This window comes from Rhinolophus sinicus, linkage group LG04, assembly GCF_036562045.2.
Source record: "Rhinolophus sinicus isolate RSC01 linkage group LG04, ASM3656204v1, whole genome shotgun sequence".
Taxonomy (NCBI): domain Eukaryota; kingdom Metazoa; phylum Chordata; class Mammalia; order Chiroptera; family Rhinolophidae; genus Rhinolophus; species Rhinolophus sinicus.
The window spans coordinates 92,676,266-92,703,389 of NC_133754.1; the positions used below are offsets into that span (position 1 = coordinate 92,676,266).

At 37.4% G+C, this 27,124-nt stretch overlaps 1 protein-coding gene across 2 annotated transcripts in view; it reads left to right on the plus strand.

The window, feature by feature from the left end:
- The window catches only part of SPART (spartin), a 69,924-nt gene that overhangs the window by 12,965 nt on the left and 29,835 nt on the right, over positions 1 to 27,124 (plus strand). Inside the window, exon 1 of one of the 2 annotated variants that reach the window (XM_019736532.2) lies at positions 14,031 to 14,319. The exons of the other annotated variant lie outside the window; for it this stretch is intronic. The gene's annotated coding sequence lies outside the window, so the exon portion shown is untranslated. Of the gene's footprint in view, positions 1 to 14,030; positions 14,320 to 27,124 lie in introns of those variants that run through there. 2 annotated transcript variants of the gene reach the window in all.

Consider the following 27,124-nt stretch of genomic DNA (forward strand, 5'->3'; position numbering starts at 1 on the left):
AGCATTGCTTTGGGTTGAAAGTGGTGACTACTCTAACACACCAATATAAGTATTAATAGGAAATTTCAGAATTTAAGAGCAGGAGGAGGGGGCAGGAGAAAAAAGAATTCTTACCAGTTTATGCAAAAAAAAACTTTTATTTGACCCATTGATTCACTTGCCTACATGGGACAATGCATTTCTTCAAAGATTTTCACAGATATGTAAAACAGATTGAGTAATACCCATAGGATAGTTCTGAGAGTGAAATGAGGGAATATGCATACAAATGCCTAGCACAATGCTTGGTACCTGGAAGATACTAAACAGTTGTTAATTCTCTTTTCCCCCCTTTTCTCTTGTATGTAATCCTTCCCCAGTGTCCCACATCTCAGTAAATATCATCTAAGGGCACATCCAGTTGCTTAGCCCTAAAATCTGAAAGACACTTTCAACACCTTCCTCTCCACCTCTCTTCTCCCCTTCCCAACTCCCAGGAAATTTTACATATTTCTTTAATGGCAATGAAAGAATTACCTCCAAAGATAAAAATTTTCAATTCCATTAAAAATACATATGTAGGCATAATAATAATAACTATACATAGTAAAAAAAAACATCATAATAAATGGAGTCACTTTAAAATGGAGCCAGGGCTGCCATCACAGAGGAACCAACTTGTACATCTCATGCCTCAAATCTTTGGAATACCTAAACAGGACAAAATAACATTTGGACTGGGCCTTAAGCAATATTATGTCCCAAGGAAGTGTTTGCAAAGATAACAAGAAAGCAGATATTATGTCTACTGGACTAATGACTGACTGAAAATTAAAAACTTTGTCTAGAATTAACATCTGTTATCTGCACCAATAGAAATGCCTTGTTTCTATTGATGTAATTGTTCCCTTTCCCTTTCTCCTAAATACTTTTTCCCTTTGTCCACTAATCAGAACATTATTGGGGCTTCTACCTGAGTCAGTGTTTCTCGAATAGCTATTCTTTGATCTCAGATAAATACCTGTTCCCTCTCATTTTGAAAGGCCAGGCACATTTAATTTAATGGAAACGACTCATGAAGTAGTTATTATCATTACCTCTTTTTACTAGTGATGAAATCGTGGCACAGATGGATAAAGTAAATTTGCTAAACAGCCAACCAGTGGCAGACTCAGAATTTGAACTCAGGCAGCTGGTTTTAGTGTCTGTGCTCTTAACCACACCAACCTGCTGCCTCTTGTGGGGTACAGAGTGTTGCATACATTATTTTATTTGATTGTAAGCACAATCCTATGAAGTAGTTATTGTTATATAAGTTATACAAAGATGAGAACTGAAGCTTTGAGAGTTTATGTAGGCAGTAGTAGGTAAGACTGCCAAGATTCAAATGAAAGTCCGTTTGGTTGTCTATGATTCTAAGTATATGTCTATTTTTAGAGCTAACCTGAAGAAACCACCAAATTTCTTGTCTTGGCAAATTTATTTTTCTAGGATGTTTCAGATTCTTCAAAAGTGTGTTACATATTGGGAACTGGATAACCAACAGTAAGACACTGTGTTGTAATAGAAAACATTAAGATTTTAAAGTCATAGACTCTAGTTTAAATTTTAGCTCTACCACTAACTAGCCATGAGATTTTCATCATGTTACTTAAAGTTAATAAATTCCATTCCATATTGTTTTGGGGAGAATTCAAAGATAATATATGGAAATTAGTCATACTGAGCATACAGTATTAGTTATTCAACAAAATGTTAATTTCAACAAAAGAATTCTGAAAACAAGCTTTGGGAATCTTGGCTTTGTCAGGTATTTGCTGTATGGTTTGGAATATATTACCTAAGCATTCTCAGCTTCTCTGTCTTCTGACAAGAGCCTCCTTATTGGTTCATTGGGCAGGGGGTGAAATAAAATGAAGTAAAATGGTCAGTAGAGGACTTTCCACATAGTTGGATTTAAAAATATATATGTATTTATTGTTATTGCCCTAAATTTAACTTTTCAAGAAAATTTAATGGAAACTATTTTTATCTAAGAGAGTTAATGAAAAATGTTATAGTCCTTACTTGACTTATTCTGATGAAATAATTTATAAACTTAGAGAGTAGGCTTAATATATACATAGTTTATGTGGGCTGTTTAAAACTGGATTTTGTTATCATTTTAATTTCTATCACTTCAGGACTCCATAAGAAAAACCCCACCCCACTGTTGTAATCAAGTCTTGCAACCAAATACAGTTCAATGATGCTTAGCTATGCTGTGATTTGATGCCGTAGGGACTTCTCTATATGTAAATTATACTACGGGATGTTTTTGGATGGCAGAACTGGCTCTTTTAAAAGAAACAGCTGTTCTCAAGATCTACTTCTGTCCTGAATGTGATATTTTAATAGTCAATAACTTCTTTTTGTTGGTAATAACAATACCAATTGTTCAAGACAAATTAAGATTGTAGGGAAAAATAGATAAATTCAAATGTATTTGATTTCTCATCTTCACATGTTAGTCATGACACCAAGTTTTTGCAGCTATATTAGGGATGTGAGTGTTTTCTAAAGTTCGTATTGCTCTAGAAAAAGGAAATTTATTTTTAAATAAACAACATCAATTAGAAATCCAAACATGCAAAAATGATTAAGAAACACAGACTATTCAGGAAATAAATATGATCAAACAACGAAGAAGAATTTCTGGAAAGAGCTGTTTGAAAATTGTAACTATAAAAATGTAACCCTTAGTGTGTTTTTCAAAGTCTCATAAAATAGCAGGCTTTTCTTTTCTTTTTCCATGAACAGCATCTTTGCCTATGAACTATCTATGAACTGATACATTCAAATCTGTGTTGAGTCTCGTGTTCCTGGTCATGAGCAATCAGGCTGGGATGGCTAGCCCCAAGAACTGAGAGTGCCGAGGAGAGAATTTCTGAACCTAGATCTTTCCATTCAAATTGCCTTGCACATTGCCAGAAAATTGTTACCTGTTCTGGAATGGGAACCCCACCAAGACAATCAAGGATGTCCAATAATGAATTCCTGTTGTTCGGCGAATTTTTTTTTTAATTGGGGAATATTGGGGAACAGTGCATTTCTCCAGGGCCCATTAGCTCTAAGTCGCCGTCCCTCAATCCAGTTGTGGAGGGCACAGCTCACTCATCCATGTGGGAATCGAACCGGCAACCCTGCCATTCAGAGCTCGCGCTCCAATCAACTGAGCCATCCGGCTGCCCTGTCAGTGAATTTTACCAGCAATTCTTTACACATTTTTCTTCTTAGCTTGCCAATAAGAGATATACTGAAAAAGAAGAAGAAGGGGCTAGTGTCTAATGGGCATTACAGTCAACTAGCACTGAAAATATCCTCTTCTCTTTACTCTTCTAATTCCTCATTAAGCAGAACTTGGAAAACCTTTATAAGTATACATGGAATACTGAAATATAACCACCATTTTCATAATATAGAAAATGTAACTGCTTTGCTGTTTTATCAAGGGGTTCTTTCACATTCCACATGCAGGTTTCTTCTATAAATAGACAAGCAGTGTTTAAACAAAAGTTCATATATCAAGTGTATTCTTGGTTTCAGACTGAAGGGCATTGACATTTTCTTTGAGATTCCATGTCTCCTTCTTGTAGAAAATCTGATGCTTTCTTCAAAATGTCCCAAAATTCCTCAGGTATTTACAGTCTCAAGAACACCTCTGATCCGTAGTCTCTGTTTTCCCTAATTTAGTTTAGTTCATGGATTCTCTCAGCATCATTCACATATTTGTCTTGTTCTGCACTGTGTAAATGAGATGGATATTGATCCTTTTTTCCTAAATTTCTAGCCAAAACAAAACAAAACAAAACAAAACAAAACACATTTTTGCAAACTAAGCTAAAGAATTCAGGAAATGCAGGCTTCTTACATCACAGTAGCAAAAACAACCTCAAATGCAAAATTAGGCAACTGTTTTCTTCTGAGTCCTTTGTTAATCTACCATGTTGCTTGTCTTATCCTCTCTGTTTTCACTGCTTCTCATTTCCCACTCCACCTGCTGCCAATGTGTGTGCATTTTATGTAGTAGCAGTATTAAAAAATGCTGTGAGTATTCTTTCATTTATTTGTCTCTTACTTGCTTGTGTCCTCGGGGACTCACCTTGACTAAATGGCTTACCAAGGTTTCCTAAAGCAACACATTAGTTGTAAGGAGAATTTTGTTGTTTTGTGTTGAACTCCACCCCACCACTCTGTTGTGCATCTAAGTATTGAGAAAATAAGGTACTTTACTGAAGAAGTCATTAGCCTCTTGTCGAAGAAAAAAAACAGAAAAAAAAACAAACAAAAAAAAGCAAACCCAAAAAAACAGCCTAAGAGAAAGCTTATGAGTTTATTGGAGCCAAACTGACAACAATTGCTGGGAAGCAAAATCTGAACAGATTGAGAAAATGATCTGCAAAATGGCAGTTTGCAGCTTATTTTATACATAGAATCAAAGAAGGAGGATTACATGAAATCCATTGGTAGATTAAGGGGGTCAGAGAAAGCAAAGTGGGGAAATTTCTGAGATTGGATAAAAGTAAATTGGAGAGACAGGTACTTATTTTACATACCGTGTATCCCCGAAAATAAGACGTAGCAGACAATCAGCTCTAATGCGTCTTTTGGAACAAAAATTAATATAAGACTCGGTCTTATTTTACTATAAGACCAGGTATAATATAATATAATATAATATAATATAATATAATATAATATAATATAATATAATATAATATAATATAATAATACTGGTTCTTATATTAATTTTTGCTCCAAAAATCGCATATTTTAGAGCTGATTGTCTGGCTAGGTCTTATTTTCGGAGAAACAGAGTAGGTGAGTACAGGATAGTTAATACCCTGTTTCCCCGAAAATAAGACCTAGCTGGACAATCACCTCTAATGCATCTTTTGGAGCAAAAATTAATATAACAACCGGTATTATATTACATTATATTATATTATATTATACCCGGTCTTATATTAATTTTTGCTCTAAAAGACGCATTACAGCTAATTGTCCAGCTAGGTCTTATTATCGGGAAAACACAGTAGTTCGCTTTTTATAGCACATAAAGATGGTAATCAGGGGGCAAGAATAATAATGAGGGATTCTGTAGTTTCCTGCTCTGGTCTGGAGAAAGGGATTACTGACTTCCCAAGGATGTTATCTTAAGTGCAAAAGACAATAGAAAGACTCACTTAAGATAAAGATTGACCATATCAAGGAAGCTATAAGGTAAAGATGTGACTTTCCGCCATGGCCCACCTTAGTTAGGAATTTTTATGTTCATGCCATCCTATGTGGTTATTTTCAGTCTCCTGAGCTTGTCAGGTTTAACATGTGGCCCCTTTTCCATCCACACTCATATTTATAACATAATATAAAACATATCGATTTAGCTGGAACAAAATCAAATCAGTTTAAAAATCAAATCAGGTTAGTAAGAAATGTGAAAGGAATTGTTTTCCATACTTCAATATATAGATTGTTTTCTTAAAGAACAGACTGAATACTTTGGAAATATGGAATTTACAAAGTCTACATATGTATCTCTAAATCAAAGATACTTTTATCTCTTTATTGTTCAACTTTAAAATATTGTATTTGTCCATCATCCACTATTTGGTCTGCAAAAGGAAAATTATACTGTACTAAGAACATTACAATTATTGATGTTTTGTTAAATGCATGCTTTTCATGTACTAACAGTTTAAGGAAGAAAAAAATGTAATGAGATCATAAATTGAAGACCTAGCCTCACGTAGGACTTTTAGAATATTATTATCACGTTAGCCCTCTATGTAATGTACTTACCAGGAATTTTATTTTATACTGAGTTATCCTACTGATTTCAGCAGGAGCTTGGAGCAATTAGATTATATCACCAATGATAACCTAGATCCATTCATGAGATGGATGCACTAACATCTAACTCAATTCATGTCTAAAGTAATTTGGACATTCTTCATTTTAATGATATTCATAAGTATGTGATACTTTCTCTGGGTTTTCTAATACCCCTTGACAATATTATGTAATAGATGAAGAGAAAAAATACAACATATTTTCAGCATGTGGATAAAATAAACTGGACAACCCAGATAAAACTGAATGTAGTATAATTTATGATAAAATATCTAGCACATTCATCTAACCAAAATGCAGGCTTCTACTCAAAAGTCTTTAACATTATCACCCAGGAATTGCAATTGTAATGGATATTACATGCCTAAATAATTAACTAGGCATATATCATTCATAAAGTCCACTAACAAGTAAATTTTTCTTCTGAGAACATTTGTGTTTTCAAAACAATGCTATGTATATAGTATTAGTCTTTTTATTAGTGGCACTGTGACAGGGTTAAAATGGAACTCACAGTTACTTGTTTTTTACTGTGAAGTAAATTCTTTTTTTTTTTTTTTAAATAAATTTTATTGGGGGACAGTGTGTTTCTCCAGGGTCCATCAGCTCCAAGTCACTGTCTTTCTGTTTTTTTTTTTTAATTTTATTTTATTAAATTTATTGGGGTGACAATTGTTAGTACCAAGTCACTGTCTTTCAATGTAGTTGTGGAGTGTGCAGCTCAGCTCTAAATTCAGTCACCGTTTTCCATGCGGGAATTGAACCGATAACCTTGTTGTTGAGAGCTCACGCTCTAACCAACTCAGCCATGCGGCCAGCCCTCCGTAAGCTCAGCGGCAGCTTGTTGTCTTCAATCTAATTGTGGAGGGTGCAGCTCACTGGCTCATGTGGGAATCAAACCAGCAACCCTGTTGTTCAGAGGTTGCGCTCTAATCAACTGAACTAATCGGCTGCCTCTGTGAAGTAAATTCTTGAATAAAAGAAAATAACTTCATCACTCTTAATGAAGACACACAAAGTATTCAGGTTTGCTTAGAACAAAACCTGCCAATCATTAAAGAATTTTATCAAGAGAATATAAATGTCATTAGTGATATTTATTGAGCACCGACTTTAAATGAGTTATTTCTGTTAAGTTAGATACCTATTCTATGAGATAAGTCTTACCCCATATTACAGATGAGAAAACAGGCTCCGAATGGTTAAGTATAATAATAGCAACTGTAAGCTGAAGGTGGATTCCAACCCAGTGGCTTGGATTCCAGAAGCAGTGGTCTTAGTCACTCAGCTGTAGGTATGTGATATGTATTAACATCTTAAAAGTGGGGGATGCACATGCCACTGGAGGTATGCAAAGACTTTACAAGGATAAAAAAGTTTTCAGATAGTCAATTTCCAGATTTCAATTTCTTATGTGATATTTCCTAGCATCTCTTTTCCTACTTGTCCTTTCATATTAAAGCTTATCCCCCTTTACACCAGAAACACGCAGCCCAGGGTGCGTTGCCCAGGTGGAAATAACCAAATCAAATCTCCTTGCAAACATGTTAATTAGACCAAATGTTATCAAACAGAAGGAGTTCATCCACCCAGCGCTAGCACAGTCAAACATTAAACACTGAGAGCTGCAGTGGAGAAAGACTGGCTATTTTATTATGTATGGCGCCACCAGGGAAAACAGGAAGCTAATTCTCAAAAGCCTGATGTCATTGTAAGTTGCAAAATCACAAGACACCGTGGGTTGTGGTTGTGTTGAGAGCTGATTGGTCAGAAGTGGGGTAAGGGAAATGAATTATTTCCTCAGGTCTTGAGGACAGCTCTGAGGTCTGCTCTGCGTCCATGTCTGATTTCATGGAAAGGTACCCAGGGGGTTGTTCCACCTTAGGGCTCAGGAGCTGAAACATAACTTAGGCCAAGATATTGTCTTTAGCTTAACAGAAACCCTGTAGGGACAGAGTTCCAGAGAGCAGTTTCCAGGCTCTTGGCCTCATGTGGAAAGGTTCTGACTTGGTTATTAGATGGCCATCAGCTGTAACCAGATGGCCATCAGCTGTAACCAGTCGGCCATTAGCTACTATTGTTTTGTATAACTGCCATGGCTATACTAGGAAGCGCTGATTGCAGATTGAAGATGGTGTGGATCCTACTTCTTGTGTACGGGAAGACCCCCTTGTTGGCTTACTGGTGGATGTTTGCTTCTTGTGTCTCAACCAGCCACCATTGAAAATATAGTGGTATGAATCCCCTATCCATGGTTCTGTTGTTGTTTCTTTTTGGCCTCACCATATCCTGTGTTCACCTGTTGGGAATTGAGACCCGGCATTACAAACCCATATATTGTGACCTTTAGGCAAGGTATGGCCATAGTTTGTGGCTTCCTCAGGGGGTTAATGACTAGTAAGGTGAGGGCTAAGGCTTATGGGGCATGCTGTGAAGAAACTGAATAGCATGTTGGGGCTACATAGTAAAAGCATGCATTAAATTAGGACCTTCGGTTTCACAAGGTATATATTGGTGGAAAGATAATGGAGAGTTCTTACCTATGAAATGCTTTTAGCAGGGTATGCCTCATCTGCTTTCTGTGTACATGATGGTTTAAGGTAAAGAAACCTGGAATTTATGGATGCACATGGAATGGCCCACTGGAAAATGTCAGTGTCTGTCATATAATTATCTCAGTATATATTGGAGAGAGTTCGTGACTGAAATAGTTTTAAGTGATACCTTTCTTAGCTACCTCAAGGGCTAGATCTGGGCCAGGCAGATTTCTTAAGTGGTATAGGAAAACCTGGGAGCTCGGTTGGTGGTTTCAGACATTTCCGTTATTTCTGTGTGTTCTTTAAAATTATTAGTAAAGTTTAACACTGGATGAAAACTCTGATCCTTGTTAGCTTGTTTTGACCATCTGACTCTTTGTTTTTATCTTAGCAAGATTAATGTATGTTAAAAATGGCTTTTTACATGTTTTTAAATATAAGCAATTATTTTCTGCTAACCTCAAGTACCACTTCAGCCTAAGCCACAGGGGAAGATCCAGGTTGTGTGGTGCTTGCTGCTTTTACAATGTGGGTGGCCTTCTGAGAAAATACAAAATTAGAAACAAAAGTAAATATTTATTTTGAATGAAAAAATAAATCACACAAACTACAAATTTTAAAACGCTGACAGATACCACAGACATTACCAAATCCAGAAAAAAACCGTAGATATTTTATTAATTAGGTGTTTGACATATCCCATGATACTTGTGTGGGTACAGAGTCCCAGAGAGCAGTTTCCAGGCTCTCGGCCTCACATGGAAAGGTTCTGGCTCTGGTAGTAGATGGCCATCAGCTGTGGCTAATTGGCTGTCAGCTGTAACCAATGAGCCAATTAGCCACTGATAGAACTGCCGCGGCTGCGCTGGTGAGTCGAGTGGAGAGTCGGGAATCCAGTGAGACAGTCGGTTGGTTGGCAGGCAGAGAAGCGGACGGCAGGTTGCAGGTAGTGTGACTCCAGCCTCCAGTGACACTATAGTGGTATGACTCCCCTACCTATGGCTCCGTGGGTGTTCCTTTTTGGCCTCACCATATCCTGCATTCTTATACGGGGAGCGTGACTAGAGGCCCCGCAGGCTGCCCCACACGACTTGTTTTCCTATCTTTCTTGGCTCTATACTCTGATTACTTGATTGTGATTTTGCAATATATTCCATAAAGCAAATAAAGAGAGAATTCAGTTTTTTCCTCTAGCATGGTTTATCAAGATTAGTTTTAAAAATATAGGAATGTTTATTTCAGTTTCATAATTCAATATTGATAATGTCATATAAATTTTTATAACTGCCATATAAATCAATATAACTATTGATGAGACCCAAATTATTTGATCACATTTTTACAAATCAGATGACTGGAATACATTTTCCATTGATTAGCTTCTAGCCCTGTGTATCAAACGTTGTTGCTCCTCCACCCACATGCTTCTGACGCTATGCAGTGTAGGACACCTTCATAAAGCAATATAACCCTTGGCTTTGGCTTACTATTGGGCAATTATCTTGCCCGCACAGAACACAATATCCAAAAAACACTGGCAACACAGTACTGTAGAGTATCAGTTGTTTACCCTGCTGATTGAGAGACTGACTGGGAACTGAGGCTCGCTGCCACTTCCCAGCCTCATAAGACAGTATCATACTACATATTGCTAACTCTGGAAAAGATTAAAATTCAAAATTTGAAGTATAGTGTCTACTGAATGCATATCACTTTTGTATCATCATAAAGTCAAAAAATCATAAGTCAAAGCATCATAAGGTGGGTACCACCTGTAGTTCAAAGAATTGAGTGACAATGCTGTTATAAAATGCTTTCTATTGATTTTATTTTGTTTATGTGGACAGTTTCTCAGCCTTTACATTTATAAATATTAAAATTAGAACAGAATTGATGCTGAATCCTGTCCTGTTCTAGAAATAAATGATAACCATCCACAAATATATGAATTAAATGAAAAACTCTCTTTCACCTCATCAAGATATATTTCCAATAAATATATACTTCTGTTCAATAAATATTTATCCAAGCTTAGAATACATATAATACAAATAATTACAATAATCACTCAATCCAGGTGATTATTTTAATACTGCTTTAAATATAATTTTGTACCATAAAAATTCACTCATTTTAAATGTACAATTAAATGATTTTATTATATTTACAGAGTTGTACAACCATTATCATAATCTAATTTTGGAACATTTCCATATCCTAAAAAGAAAACTTTGTGCCCATTTACAGTTAATTTCAGTTACTAACCCAGCCCTAAGCAACCACTTTCTGCCTCTGTAGAACTGCCTTTAAAAAATATTCATAAAAATGGAATAATACAATATATGTTCATGCCTGCTTTCACTGAGCATAATGTTTTTGAGGTTCACCCATGTTGTAGCATATACGAGTATTTCATTCATTTTGGGGACTGAACAATATTTCATTGTATGGATATATACCACATTTTCAAAAATCTATGCATCAGTTCATCAACATTTGGGTTGTTTTCACGTTTTTGGCTGTTTTAAACAATGTTGCTATGAATGTTTCTGTCAAGTATACTTGTCCATTTGGTATGTATGTACAAGTATTTGTATTATTATTTGTATTACATGTATTCTATTTCCAGAACACAACAGGATTTAGCATCAATTGTTTTTCAGTTTTCATATTTATAGATATGAAAGCTGAGAAACTCTATCCATCTAAACCAAATTAATAAATAGAAGTGGAAGGAGTTTTATAACAGCAGCATTACTTGATTTTTTGAACCAAGAGGACTGAAAATATATGTTTACACAATTCCAACTACAAGTGTAATTGCTAGGTCACATATTATATGTATACAACTATATATAATTTTTTAAGAAAGAGTCAAATTGTTTATCAAAAACATGGCTGCATCATTTTATATTGCTACCAGTATTGCATGAGGGCTTGAATTTCTCTACATCCTTGCCAATACTTGTTAATATCTATCTTTTTTATTACAGCCATCCCAGTGGGGAAGTCTCATTTAAAAAATTTTTTTTTAAATTTACATTTCCTAAAGACTAATGACATTGAGCATCTTTTCATGTGCTTTCTGGCTGTTTGTATATCTTTGGAGAAATGTCTATTCGAATTCTTGTTCCATTTTTAAAATGTATTACTTATCAATTATTGAGTTATAAGAGTTCTTTCATATTTTAGATACATGCTGGATATAATGATTTACTAATATTTTTATAGGCTATGGGTTGTATTTCCAATTTCTTGGTGGTGTCTTTTGAAGAGCAAAAGGTTTTAATTTTGATGAAGTACAATTTACCAGTTGTTGTTTTTTTATTGCTTACATTTTCGGGTCACATCTAAGAAATCATTATGTAACCTAAGTTTATAAAGATTTGTGTTTTCTTCTAAGTGTTTTATAGTTTTAGCTCTTATATTTAGGTCTGTTTATCCATTTTGTGTTAATTTTTGAGTATGATGTGAGGTAGGGTCCAAATTCACCTTTTTGAATGGATTTCCAATTGTTCTATTTCTTGAAAATACTATTTCTTTCCCATTGCATTTTATTGGTGCTTTTGTTGAAAGTTAGTTCACTATAAATGCAAGGGCTTATTTCTGGGCTCTTCCATTTCATTGATTAATTCTATCCCACCTATGTCTGTCCTTATGCCAGTAATATACTGAACTGATTACTTTTGCTTTGGAGTAAATTTTGAAATAAGGAAGTATAAGTCCTCCAACTTAATTCTTTTTCAAGATTGTTTTTGCTATTTGGGATACTTTACATTTCCATGTGAATTTAGAATTAGTTTGCCAGTTTCTGAAAAGTACTCATCTGGGATTTTGGTAGGAAATGTGCTGCTTCTATAGATTAATTTGAGGAGTATTGCAATTGTGACAATATTGTCTTTCAATCAATGACTATGAAGTGTCTTTCCATTCATTTAGGTCTTCTTTAAATCATCTCAAAAATGTTTTATAGTTTTGGGTGTATAAGTCTTGCACTTATTTTGTTAAATTTATTCCCAAGTATTTTGTTCTTCTTGATAACATTGTCAATGAAATTCTTAATTTCATTTTTGTAATGTAACTGTATAGAAATACTGTCAATTTTTGTATGTTGATCTTTCATCCTGCAACCTTAATACACTTGATTAGTTTTTGTAGCTTTGTAGTAAATTTTAGGGTTTTCTATATATAAAATGATATTGTATATAGAAATTTTACATTTTTAAGTATTTTAACTTTTATGGCTATTGCAAAAATTTTAGATTTAAATTTACGTACTTATTTATGATGCAGAAAAATATGGTAGGTGATCAATAAAAGATTTTCCAGAATAAAGAAATATTATATTGGGATAAAATTTCATGAAGTGATATGGAAATATTAGTTCAAGAATAAAGTGATGTAAAATTTCCTCTTACGAAAGAAAAGCTTAAAAATTGATGATGGATATCAAATTGCCTGGTATTTAGGTTCCACTGGCTACATTTAAGAGTTATGTAACTGGTTTATTTTAAAATGTCGATATACAATAAAACAATTTGCCTCCTTTGCAACTATTTAAATCAGATGAAAAATTTTGGTCATTCTAAAAGGTGAGGGAGAAAGTACATAGTCACAGTTTTTCAGAATTCTTTTAGGGGATAGAAAAGCAAAATGATTGAAAACTACAGTATTAATGTATACCTATCTCCCTAATAAGTTTTTCCCTTTGGGATGACCAACTATTACCTTTCTGAGATTTGTGGGAACTACCAAATGACTAATTTTAAATTTACAAGCCTTCCTCAGTGGTCATCCAACAGTCGGAATCACTAATTAATTTTGATTGAGAGGACTAAAAATTCATCTGGAATTAAGTCACTGCCATTCTTAAACAAGACACTTAGTCTTAAATGCTCAGGGCACTAAATATATAAGTATGTATATATGTGTACATGTATAATTTTTTAAGACATATCTACTCAAGAGTATAAAATCTGTCATCTACACTATTTACTAATTTTAAAGAACTTTTGAAGGTAGAATATGTTCACTTTGATTTTCCCCTTTCAGCCTTCCATAATCATCAATGGGATTAGCAGTTGCCATTTATACTTAGGAGTCAGGAAATCAGCTTTTTTTTTTCTTTTTTTACCTTATTGAACAGACTTTCAGAACACAACACGTATACACCCTGAGCCGTTTATCGTGCTGTGTATGTGGACCTTTGGAAGTGTCCTTTTTGGATACATTAGTCATACAGGTTCCAGAACAGCTGAGAGAATCAGCCTTTGTTCTCCCACGTGCACTGTGCCCAGGGCTCCCTGCCAAGCCGTCACAGCGCACTGCCCACTACTCTGTCAGAGTCACTCCACCCTCCCGGGTTCCGCGGGGCTGAAAGAAATTGCGCAAGCGCGGGGGCTGCCGACGCGGCCGCTGGAGGACCCTGATTGTGGGTCTGCGCCGAGCCGCTGGCTCACGTAGTTCTCTTGGGGCCTTCCGCCTTCGCCCCTTTTCTTCCCCCAGGGGTTTTACGGTGACTCCAGGACTGACGTCACCCCACACACCATTTACAAGGTCCGAGGAGACAGAAGTTAGGCTGGGCCGGTGGTGACCAGCGGTTGGGAAGACGGCCAAGGGCCCGTCACGTGAGCGCGGACCCGTGGCGGCGCGCAAGTGCCCCTACGGGGAGCGAGGGCAGACCCGCACGGCGGCGGCCGCGTGACGTGCGCGCTCGGGAATGCGCGTTGGGAAGGCCATGTGAGCGCTGGCCTGCGGCTGCGCGCGCCTGCGTGCGGGGCGCTGAGCACCTCGACGCCGGTGGGAGAGAGCTTTGCAGCGGCGTTTCGATTGAGGAAGCCGGCCTCTGGGCCGCGGCCGGGCGGGGAGCTTTTCGGACGGCGCCGAAGCTCCTGAAGTCTGGAAGGCACAGGTGGGGCGGCGGCCCTGCGGCGGGCGGTGGTGTGAGCTCCGCGGGCCCCGCGGCCTGGCCCGGCGGTCGTGGGGCGAGGGCAGAGGCGGCCAGGGGCCACCATCCAAGGCTCAGAGATGACACTTTTCTTTGAAAGGAGCAATGTCGAGAGAGAATAGTTTGAGAAGTTCTTAGTTAACTCCTATCTCATGTTTGTGGAACCTTCGCACTCCTTACGTTCCCCCTCCCCGTAGTGACTGTTGGGCTGGTGAGCTCTGCCCTTTTGCCCTTAGATCTTAGGTTCGCTGTTTCCCCTGGAGCATCTCTGATGACCGTTCTTGCCGCCCCGCCCCCGCTGTTTACTTTTGCTTCGAAAAGTCGCTGTGATTATTCACCCTCACCCAGCGCTTACAGCTTCGTTGAAAGTTGGTATCCTTTCTTTACAAAAACATCAGCAACTAACAGCAGTGATATTGGGACTGGATAGCGCGCGATTTTACTCTTCGAATACCTTTGTTCTTGTTTATTAGGGGTTGAGCTTCGCAGGGGATCCCTCCGACCTAATTTCTGTGTGTGGAAAAAGTTTCTCTTGGAATGCACACTGTTCGTGACGCGGCATTATTGCGTTACAGTAGGGTTGGCTCAGTTTTCCACTCTAATTGTAATGAATTGCTTTACTATCTCTTGAGGATCATCGAAATTGGCTTTATTGTGTTGTAATTTAATGAATTTCGCGTTCAAGACTGTTGTTGCCTCTGAAATACTGCTTTAAATATTTAAGAACGCAACAGTTTTCCTTTGAAATTCACAAAAGCACTACCCAAAACAGGTAATATAAGAATGTCCCCAGCTATAAATGGAGCTGGGGTTTGATTCGCTCTCCTTCATAATAACACACCTCATTTGGTGACTTGATAAGAAACCTGTTTGAAGCGGGAAGCCTTTCTCTTATGTGGATTCCGGCTCACTGGTGGGGCTTCCCGAAATGTCACTGTGTGTAGCTTCCCTCACCGGCCAGAATGCGTTGAGATGCAAGGGTCAGTTAGGGCATCATTGCTCTAGGGAGATAAATGCTGTATTATTAAAGCCTAATTGTGATGTTGACGGTTAGCATGGTTGTTACTACTTAATGTGTTTATGGGACTGGGTTCAGTTTTCAAGTGTTTGGTTCAGAATTTTACTTTTGCTCCTATTTTCCAAAGCGCGTGCTCGCACACACAGTTGATGGCAGCATACATTTTATTACTTTTATTAGAACGTTTACAAACATAAATGCACCATTGGTATCTGGAACCAGGTTTTGATTTGTGATTTAAGACGATTATACTGGTGTAGGTAATGTTTAATTTATTTAATGTTTCTATCTAGAGTTCCTTTATCATGCCGCCTTCTGCCTTCAAGTGGTATCTATTTAAGGCTTAAGCCAAATGCCTTTCTACCCTAAACCGTTCCCAGGTTTCCTTCACCCCACCCTCATTCCGCTAATTTGTAAGCATAGTAGCAGCTTTACCTTTCGAATCAAACATTTCATTTCATTTTCTTGGCAAATGTCTATGGAGCCTGACTTTTTTATCTCTTATAATTTACTAGCTCTGTCATTGGGCAAGCTGCTCAGTATTTGTAAAACATTTTATAAATCAGATCTTAACCTCCAAATATATGAAATTAAATGAAGCTTAGAACAGTGCCACACACATCCAAAGAGGTAGTAAATTATGGTGCTTCTAAGGGCCAGACCATGTGCATTTTATGTTTGCAATATATAATAGTGAGTGGTTTTAGAGCAGTACTTTTACTTGTGAACCCCCAAAATAATTTTTGTAAAACTGCCCCCCTTGCACATGTTTAGGTTGATTTAAAATATTTTACGTCCTATTTTAGGTAGCTGCAAAGGATGCATTTTTTCCACATAGTATTGATACTGACATTTATGTACCATAAATTTGGTACATCACTCTTAACTGTATCCAAAGGAGTGAAATACTGCACTTTCATATCCATCACCATCAATTTTTAAAAGAATGATATTTTACATGGTTCCTTTTTCTTGAAATTGTACTTTGAATTTTACCCCCCACGCCCCAAAAAGTTACCTTAATGTCATTTATTTCTGCTTGAAAGGTTTTTATTCTGTTATACATGTCTTTAATAAAAATATTTGTGTAAGTGGAAACTAGTTTTAAAATTTTCTTGTGACCAGCTCTAGGAGTTATTTTTCTTCTCAATTGAGTTAATGGAAGTGGTAATAATTGGTCAGAACATCATCATGCCTGACGGATTTTGATATAGTAAATTAAATTTTTGATATAGCAATTAAAAGTAGGTGTTCAGTGGAAATTTATGTCTTAATGAGATGGGTAGTTGGAGTTGTGCCTAAATTAAAATTGACACCTTTGACTTTTTTGAGGCTGTTCCACTCTGGAGGGCTTTTCCATCCTGGGGTAATGAACCATAGTAAAAATAGGAATGGGTGAAAGGTATCACTTTATTTTGTAAAGTGGGAAGATTGTGAAAGGAGCCTAGGAGAGGGAAAAAAAACAAACAAACAGCCTGACTACTGGACTGCAGGCATATTCCGAAGCAAGTCATTTTCAGTGAGGAGTACTAAATGGAAGGGGGAGGGATCGGGAAGCCTTTTTCTTAAAATTATGCATATTGGAACATGTTCCCTTAAAAAGTCTTCATGTACCCCAGGGGTACACATCCATGTGTCTGAAGACCATTGAGATCAGTGGTTATCAACAGGGATGGTTTTGCTGCCCAGGGTACATTTGGCAATGTCTGGAGAGAGTTTTGGTTGTCATAGGGCATCTAGTAGATAGAGATCAGAGATGCTGGTAAACATCCTACAGTGAACAGGACAGCGTCCAGTGTCAAAGACTTATCCAGCTCAAAATGTCCATCATATCAAGGTTGAGAAACCCTGATTTACAGGTTTAGTTTTGGAATCAGACTACTTAACTCTGTAATCTAGAGCTATGGGTTAGTAACCTTTTTTTTGTAAAGTGCCAGGTAAATATTTTAGGCTTTGTGAGCCACATGTGATTTCTGTTGTATATCTTTATTATTTTTTTTTAATTACAGTTGACATTCAGTATTATTTTATATTAGTTTTAGGTGTACAGCCTAGTGGTTAGACATTTATGTAATTTATGAAGTGCTCCCCCAGCAACATACATAGTTATTACAATATTATTGACTATATTCCTTATGTTGTACTTTTACATCCCCGTGACTGTTTGGTAACTACAAATTTGTACTTCTTAATCTCTTCACCTTTTTCACCCAGCCCCCAAATCCCCCTCCCATCTGGAAATCATCAGTTTGTTCTCTATGAGCCTGTTTCAATTTTGTTTATTCACGTATTTTGTTCTTTAGAGTCCACATACAAGTGAAATCATACGGTATTTGTCTTTCTCCCTTCTTTCACTTAGCCTAATACCCTCTAGGTACGTTCATGTTGTTACAAATGGTAACATTTCATTCTTTTTTTATGGTCCAGTAATATTCCACTGTGTGTGTATGTGTGTGTGTGTGTGTATCATCTATATACAGGAGGTCTGACAATTAAGTTCGCTACCTTGTTGCAACAATGTTGCTAACCTTTTTTGATATTAGAGGGATTATTCATTATGAATTTGTACCAACTGGACAAACAATTAACCAAGTTTACTGTTTGGAAGTGCTGAACAGGCTGCATGAAAAAGTTAGATGAGCTGAACTTTTCACCAACATTCATGGCTCTTGCATCACGACAATGCACCAGCTTACACGGCACTGTCTGTGAGGGAGTTTTCAGCCAGTAAACAAGTAACTGTATTGGAACACCCTCCCTATTCACCTGATCTGGCCCCCAGTGACTTCTTTACCTGAAGATAAAGGAAATATTGAACGGAAGACATTTTGATGACTTTCAGGACATCAAGGGTAATACGACGACAGCGCTGATGGCCATTCCAGGTAAAGAGTTCCAAAATTGCTTTGAAGGGTGGACTAGGTGCTGGCATCGGTGCATAGCTTCCCAAGGGGAGTATTTCCAAGGTGACCGTAATGATATTCAGCAATGAGGTGTGTAGCACTTTTGCTAGGATGAGTTCATGAACTTAATTGTCCGAACTTGTATGTACCACAGTCATCTATTGATGGGCATTTTTGAATTAGGGTTTTGGATTTCTTTGGATAAATACCCAGAAGTGGAATTGCTGGGTCATAAGGTAGTTGTGTTTTTAATTTTTTGAGGAAGCGCCATACTGTTTTCCATAGTGGCTGCACCAATTTGCAATCCCACCAACAGTGCACAAGCGTTCCCTTTTCTCCACATCTTCACCAATACTTGTTTGTTGATTTATTAATAATAGCCATTCTGACAGGTGTGAGGTGACATCTCATTGTGGTTTCAATTCTTGGTGATTAAGTGACATTGAGCATCTTTTCATATGTCTGTTGGCCATTTGTATGTCCTTTTTGGACATACAAATGTCTATTGAGGTTCTCTGCCTATTTTTTAATTGGGTTGTATGGTCTTTTTAGTGTTAAGTTGTATGAGTTATTTATGAATTTTAGGTATTAACCCCTATCAGATATATCATTGGTGAATATCATCTCCCATTCAGTAAGTTGTCTTTTCATTTTGTTGATGGTTTACTTTGCTGTGCAAAAACTTTTTAGTTTGATGTAGTCCCATTTATTTATTTTTCCTTTTGTTTCCCTTGCCCGAAAAGATAATGTCCAGAACAGTTTTACTAAGAATAATGTTAGAGAGTTTATTGCCTATGTTTTCTTCTAGGAGTTTTATGGTTTCTGGTCTTACATTTAAGTCTTTAATCCATTTTGAGTATATTCTTTTACATGGTATAAGGTGGTGGTCTAGTTTCATTATTTTGCGTGTATCTGTCTAGTTTTTCCAACACCATTTATCAAATAGACTCTTTATTCATTGTAAAGTATTGCCTTCTTTGTCATAGATTAATTGACCGTGTAGGCGTCAATTCTGGACTCTATTCTGTTCCATTGATCTATATGTCTGTTTTTATGCCAGTACCATGCTGTTTTGATTACTACAGCTTTGTATTATAGCTTGATATCTGGTAGTTTGATACCTCCAACTTTGTTCTTTTTCTCAAGACTGCTGTGGCCATTTGGGGCCTTTTGTAGTTCCATATAACCTTTAGGTCCTTATTTGTTTTTATGATCCTTTAAAAATGTAAACATAATTCTTAGCTTCAGAGTCTTTCAAAAACAGGTGACCCTGGGCAATTATCACCGTCAAACCTCATTTTGTTTCTCTGCAAAGTACTAATAATGCCTCCAGTGGTTTGTAAGGATTGAATGAAATAAACATCTAGCATATTGTCCAGCACACATGAAACACTCTGTAAATGGTGCCTGGTAATAGTGATTTGTTGTAGCATGTAACAGAAAAGTGGGGGCTAAGTCACAATGTTGTAGAAGACGGTGTTCAAGTAAATTGGACAAACTAAATGATGCTGGTTAAGTTCCCGGAGCAGCACACAAAGCCTTTTTAACCTCTGCTGTCTTGCTTTATGAGCTCTGAGCCTCCTTGTACCCTAAGGAAGGTGGAGTGCAGAATTCCTATCCCATGTTTTCTGAGGGAAGGAAAGGACAGGATCTGTGTAAGAGGGAGGCATTCTAATGACAAAAGTATAGAATTCCAGGGAGAGGGTTTGTCAATTTTGATTAGAGATTTGGGACAGGCAAGGTTGGTCTGTATGTGGTCAATTATGATGTTTTCTAAATTGGAGACTTAATATAATTCTCTTGTCTATCATGAAGTTGCTGCGTAATAAGGCTGACCAATAGTTTGTTTCGTTTTCAGGTTAGAAAGTATAGTTATACTAATCAGAATTTAGGCCACAGTTTCTGTGATGTCTTCATAATGTAGATTGTTGCTGAAACAGTCTTAAATCATTTAAATTATCCTATCATTATAAATTTTAACGAGATCACAGAAGAAGAATCTCTAAAACTGCAGGGTCCAATAATGGTAGGCACATGTGGGTATCGAGCACTTGAATTGGACTAGTTGGAATTGAGATATGCTTCAAGTGTAAAATATATACTAGGTTTCAAAGATAACGCAAAAAAAATAAAGGTAAACTATCTTACTAATTTTTATGTTGAATACGTGCTGAAAGAATATTTTAGATATATTTGCATAAATAAAATGCCATTATTGAAATTACTTTCAGCTGTTTCTTTTTACTTTAAAATAATGTAAAATTTTTTTTCCAATTACAGTTGAAATACAATATTAGTTTCATGTGCACGACATAGTGATTAGACAGTTAAGTAACTTACAAAGTGATTACCCTGATAAATCTAGTATCTATCTGACACCATACATAGTTATTACAATATTATTAATTATTCCCTATGCTTTACCACATCCCGTGACTCTTTTTATAACTGGCAGTATGCACGTCTTAATCCCTTCCTCCTTTTCACCCATTTTCCAAACCTTCCTCCCATCTAGAAACCATCAGAATTTTCTCTGTATCTATGAGTTTGTTTCTGTTTGTTCATTTATTTTGTTTTGTAGTTAACTGCATACGAGAGAAGTCACATGGCATTTGTCTTTCTCTGTCTGACCCATATCAGCATAATCCTCTCTAGGTCCATCCATGTTGTCACAAATGGCAGTATTTCATTCTGTTTTATGGCTGAGTAATAGTCCCTTGTGTATATGTACCCCCTTTTCTTTATCCATTTGTCCATTGATGGACACTTAGTTTGCTTTCATATCTTGGCCATTGTAAACAGTGTTGTAATGAGCATAAGGGTCATATGTCTTTTCTAATTAGTGTTTTGGGTTTCTTTAGATAAATACCCAGATGTAGAATTGCTGGGTCCTTCTTTGTCACTTGTTATATAGCCTTTGTTTTAAAGTCTGTTTGTCTGATATAAGTGTGGTTGTTACTCCAGCTTTTTTTTCATTTCCATTTCCAAGGCATAACTTTTTCCATCCCTCTACTTTCAATCTGGGTGTGTCTTTTGATCTGAAGTGAGTCTCTTGTAGGCAGCATATTATCCATTGAGCCACCCTATGTCTTTTAATTGGAGCATTTAGTCCATTTACATTGAAAGTAATGTTGATAGATAGGTTAGCTATTGCCATTTTATTATTCATATTTTTGACACACACCCCCCTGCTTCTTTATTTTCTTCTTCCTCTTTTTCCTCTTCTCTTCTTCCTCTTCTCCTTACTCTTCTTGTCCCTTTGACATTTCTTGTAATATTGGTTTGGTGATGATGAACTCCTTTAGCTTTTTCTTGTTTGGGAAGCTCTTTATCTATTCTTTGAGTCTAATGAGAGCATTGCTGGGTGGAGTAGTCTTGATGGCAGGTCCTTTCCATCACTTTTTGAATATTTCTTGCCAATCCCTTCTGGCCTGCAAAGTTTCTGTTTAGAAATCAGCTGATAATCTCTTGGGAACTCCCTTGTAGGTAACTAACTGCTTTTCTTTTTCTGCTTTTAGGATTCTTTCTTTGTCTTTAAAAGCTTTGGGATTTTAATTATGATGTGTTTTGTTGTGGGCCTCTTTGGGTTCATCTTGTTTGGGACTCTGCTTCCTGGGCTTGTGTGTCTTTCCTTCACCAGGTTAGGGAAGTTTTCTGTCATTATTTCTTCAAATAGGTTCTCAATCCCTTGCTCGCTCTTTTCCTTCTGGTACCCCTGTGATAGGAATGTTAGTGCACTTGATATTGTCTCAGAGGCCCCTTAAATAATCCTCTTTTTTTTTCTTTTTGCTGTTCTGATTAGGTGTTTTCTGTTACTTTGTTTTCCAAATCGCTGATTTGATCCTTTGCTTCATCGAATCTGTTCATCCCCTCTAATGTGTTCGTTATTTCAGTTATTGTATTCTTCATTTCTGACTGGTTCTTTTTTATGTTTTCTATTTCCATATCTCCATTTTTATGTTTCCTGTATTTTCATTGAAGTTCTCACTGAAATCACTGAGTGTACATATAACCAGTGTTTTGAAGTCTTTATCTTGTAGATGGCTTGTTCCCATTTTGTTTAGTCCTTTTTCTGGAGCTTTGTTCTTTTCTTTTATTTGGGACAGATTTCTTTATCTCCCCATTTTGGCTGCCTCCCTGTATTTGTTTCTATGTATTAAGTAGATCTGCTATGTCTCCTAGTCTTAGTATAGTGGCCTTATGTAGTAGTTGTCCTGGCAGCCCCTGTGATGCAATTTCCCTGGTCACCTGAGCTGGGTGCTCCAGGAGTGTCCCTTGTGTGGATTGTGTGTGCCCTCCTGTTGTAGTTGAGCCTTGGCTGCTGTCTACATGTCAGTGGGAGAGATTGACTCTCAGGCTATGAATACTGGCTATGAGTACAGCAGAGGAGCTGTTGTTTAGGGGCTGACCCCATGGAGAAGGATGCACTTTGGTAGGGCTCTGGTGCCTTCTGAGTCTGCCTTTTGGGTGTGTTGCTTGTGGAGGTGGTTGGGTGGTGCTGTGGTGTGATCTGAAGCTGACACTGGTGTGTTGGTCCTGGGGCGTATTGAGGGAGGTGCTCTGGTGCAGACCAAGATCAGCCACTGCCTGTGGCCACTTGGTATGAGTTACAAAGTGATCATCAGATGGTTGCTACTTCTGCTGGACTTGGAAGTGCCTGGGAGAAGTGAAGCTGGGAACTGAATCTAGCTGCCACTAGTGCCAGGTTTTGGGCTGCTTAGCAAGAGGTACAGGACATGCTGAGGCCAGATGCTGCTTGCTTGCTTGATTGGTGTGTTTGAACCTTTGAGAGATTTTAGGAAAGTCCACAGCATGAGTTAAGACAGGCCATTTGTATGGAAAAACCACTGGAAGTGTCTTGGGAGGGAGGGAAATTTGGGTAGGGTGGGGTCTCAGGGTATCAGCAGGGCTGGGAAAATGAGCAGTGTTAGCCAGGTTGACGGAGACTCAGACTTGGTGCCCTTCTGCATCTGCACACTGGGTAGGGCTAGGGCTTAACAAAGGAACAGTGGATTCTGCCAGCACTTCTGTCTGGGAGAAAGCTGCTCCTCCAGCCCTCCCTCTGAAGCCAGACAACAGAGTTTTCCTCCCCGTATATCCCTGGCGCCTTTTGAGCTGCTGCCCCAGCACTGGAACTCATAAGGACTGAGTCTGTCAGTGAGTAAGGTGGTGTGTGGGCCCTTTAAGAGGAACATCTGGACCTCCAGCATCCCTCTGTCTCACTCAGCCACAATCACATCAGTCACAATCTCTGCTGGTTTTCATAGCCAGAAGTTATGGGAACTCTTTTTCCTGGCACTCACATCCTGGGCTGGGAACCTGGTGTGGGGTTGTGACCCCTCGTTCCTCAGGGAGGTGTCTCTTGGTGGGCGGAATGAGATATCCCTCCTGATTTTTAACCACCACACATGAGGGTGTGGGACCATCCAGTTCCTCCTCTCTGCTCCTCCTACCAATCTCCATGTGGCTTCTTGTTTATATCTTTAGTTGTAGGACTTCTGTTCAGCTAGACTTCAAGCAGTTCTCATTGATGGTTGTTCTGTAGTTTAGTTGTAATTTTGATGTGGTCGTGAGAGGAGGTGAGTACAGCGTTTACCTACTCTTCTGTCTTGACCGGAAGTTCTCTCTTTTTACTTCTTTAATGTGGCTGTTAGAAAATTAAAAATTACGTATGTGGTTCACTTCGCGTAAGACAAAGCTGCTCTAAACCTTCTGTTTGCATTTTAAAATTGGTAATTAATGGTGGTTAATTTATCATGCACATAGTATTAAGAATGAAATATTTTTGTAAGGCTTGTTGTGAAAACCAGAGGTCTCATCACACCAACCTTACCCCTTCCTCCCAAAGGCAGCTTGTGTCAATTTCTTACCCAATTCTTTTGGTCTGTCTGTGTTAATCTCTAAATAGGATGCTTATATTGCTACATTTTATTTTTCAGTTTTAAGCATTGTCCTGTCACTTCCAGTAAGGAAAGTTGAAGTTTTAATTTCATACTATACCACGTACACAAATTTCTGTCACTCCATCTCAGTACGGTTGTATCATAATTTTGCTGTATCAGGGTTTATTATTTATGTTATTATGACACGAATCAAAACTGAAACATGCATTATTTTATGATTACTTTTTCTTTCTAGCTCAGCATTTTGTTTCCCTTGGAGTTAATAATTGTCCTGATTTTTATTTCCTTAGTTTTCCATGTGTTTATCATTAATTAAACTCTGAGTCCTCCCACAGTTATGCAGATCTCTTCTCAAAAGTTTGAAACACATTAAGTAGTCTGTCAGTTTTAATTTCTTGAAGAAATCTGTGCAGTTCTGCCTTCTACTCCAGTATGAACTGGTTACATCATTATTCTCTTGGTAATTCCTATCATCAGCCTTGGGATGCCTTTTACCAAGCATGGAATCCCAGCAACAAACGATACAGTATCTGAACAATCTCTTGGCTGGGTTTGGAAGTTAGTTTCACTCAGAATTATGAGTTAATATGTACTATTTCCTTTTAACTTCTGTTGTCTTTATTAAGAAGTTCCTTAGCAGTCTTTTCCTCATTTTTTTAAAGATGGGCCCTTAGAGCGTCACGTTCTCAAATTTATGGTACACTCTTTGGTGTAGGTCTTTTTATAAATTCTTTGATCGTTGGTCTTTTTAAATCTGGGAATTCATGTTTTCCAGTTCTGGAAAATTCTTTGAATTGTTTTAACTCTTTTTATGTATTCTCTATTTCTGGAAATCTTATTAGTCAGATGTTAGGCCTTCTAGCTTGGGTCCTCTAATTTCCTTATCTATTCTTTCCTACTTTTCATCTTTGTCTTTTTGCTCTGCTTTCTGGGAATTTTCTATAATTTATAACTTTATCTTTTCATCTCCCTATTAAGTTTATTTCTAGCTATTTTATATGTAATTTCTAAAAGCTCCTTTAATTATTTGAATGTCTTTTTGTGTATGTATATACCCTGTTTTTATTTTATGGATGCAGTATTTTCTTTATGTTGACATAGATGATAGGTTTTTTTTGAATTTTTCTTCTCCCTGTGTGTTGTCCATAGGAGTCAGATTGCATTGCTCTTATTTTTTTCTGTAATACTGGACGTTTTCCTCACATGTTTTGTGATCCTTGACTGTCTGCTTACATATAAGATGGGAGCACTAGAAAGCTAATTGGAAACTCCCTACACTGTATCAACTGTGGCTTCTCTCAGAAGTTAGTTACCTGGAGAGTTTTCCTTGGGGGAAAAAGATAGGTCTTTCCTGTTGGTGGTGATCAGATGCCGCGGAGAAGGCAGTGCCAGTCTGCTTTGTGGAAGGGTACCAGCTGCCAGAGCTCTTAAGAACCAAGTTGGGGAGAGAAGGCTGAGGGTATGTAATTTTTCATTTAATTCTTCTGCTTTTGGTATTTACCCTTAATCATGCTAATAGTCCCCTGTCCAGAGACATTTTATGCTCTTTTGAATTAAAACATTCAATCTTCTATCAGGACTGGAGAGGAATAGCGCTTTAGGCTTGGTGTAGGGGAGATCTGAGGGTCTTAATTTGTAAATTAGTTTTGAATCGGTCCTTTTTTTTTCCTAGCTCTCCCTCTACTCCCTCTTTCAAGAATTGAATCATATGAATTCCTGTGCCTTTTGGAGGTTCTGTGATGTGCTGTAAATGGGGCTGCTTCTCCAGTTTCCTCAACTGACAGCTTAGATTTCAGTGTCTCGGGTCTGTTTTGTGAGTTACCGCTTGTCTGTTTCCTTTTTCGGAACCAAAGTACTGTTGACTCTTCATCCTCCCTCTTTGTGCTTGTGAGTTATGGCTTTATTTATCTATTTTATTAAGGGATGATATAAAGTGCACATAGTGCACTAATCATAAGCGTGTAGCCTAATGATTTTTTATGTGTACTCACCACTCAGATCAAGGTAGAGAACTTTTCCATGTGCTATAAAGTGCCCTCGTGTCCCTTCCAAGTCTATTTCCACAACCAAAGTTGTTTTTATTTCTATCATCACACACTGGTTTTGCCTGTTCTTCAACTTTACTTGTATAGCGTTATTCATGCAGTATGTATGAAGTCTTTTGTATCTGCCTTCTGTTTCTCCGGGGATTGATGAGATTCATCAGTGTTGGCAGGCATCAGATTTTTGTTTTGTATTTTTTTCAGTTCCTGTGAATTACTGTGTTGTATAAATACACTGCTATTTATCTCTTCTCCTGTGGGGTGAGCATTTTGGTTGTTTCAAGTTTTGGGGTTTTGTGCATAAAGCTGCTATAAATATCATTGTACATGTTTTTGGTGTGTATATTCATTCATTTGCCTTGATTATATACTGACGAGGGCAAGTGCTGGGTCAAGAGTGAGTGAATGTTTAGCTTTAGCAGAAATTGCCAGTTTTCCAAAGTATCTGTACCATTTTCCACTTACATCAGCAAAGTATGAGAGTTCAGTTTCTGTGTTCTCTCACACTTGTCAGTCTTTTCAGTGTTAGCCATCTGATAAGTATAGTCACATTATTGTGGATTTTAGTTTCATTTCCTTGAGGGAATAGTGTATTGAATCGCATTTCACATTTCAATATGTTCTTTTGTGAAGTACCTGCGTATGCCTTTTTTCTCATTAAAAAGAATGGTTATGACTTTTTAATAATCTTGTTAGAGTTGTTTTAATGGAGTTTTGGGAGGGAACAGGGCTAAATGCATGTGAGTAACTTGCCACCTTTAAATGGAAGTGAGATAACTTTGAAGCTTCATCCAGATATTTTTTTTCTGATTTCTGTTGTCGCCAATGTGTGATTCAACCTCATTTTTAATCAGCTGGGTATAATCTGGATATCACAATGAATTTTAGAATGACATTCTTTGG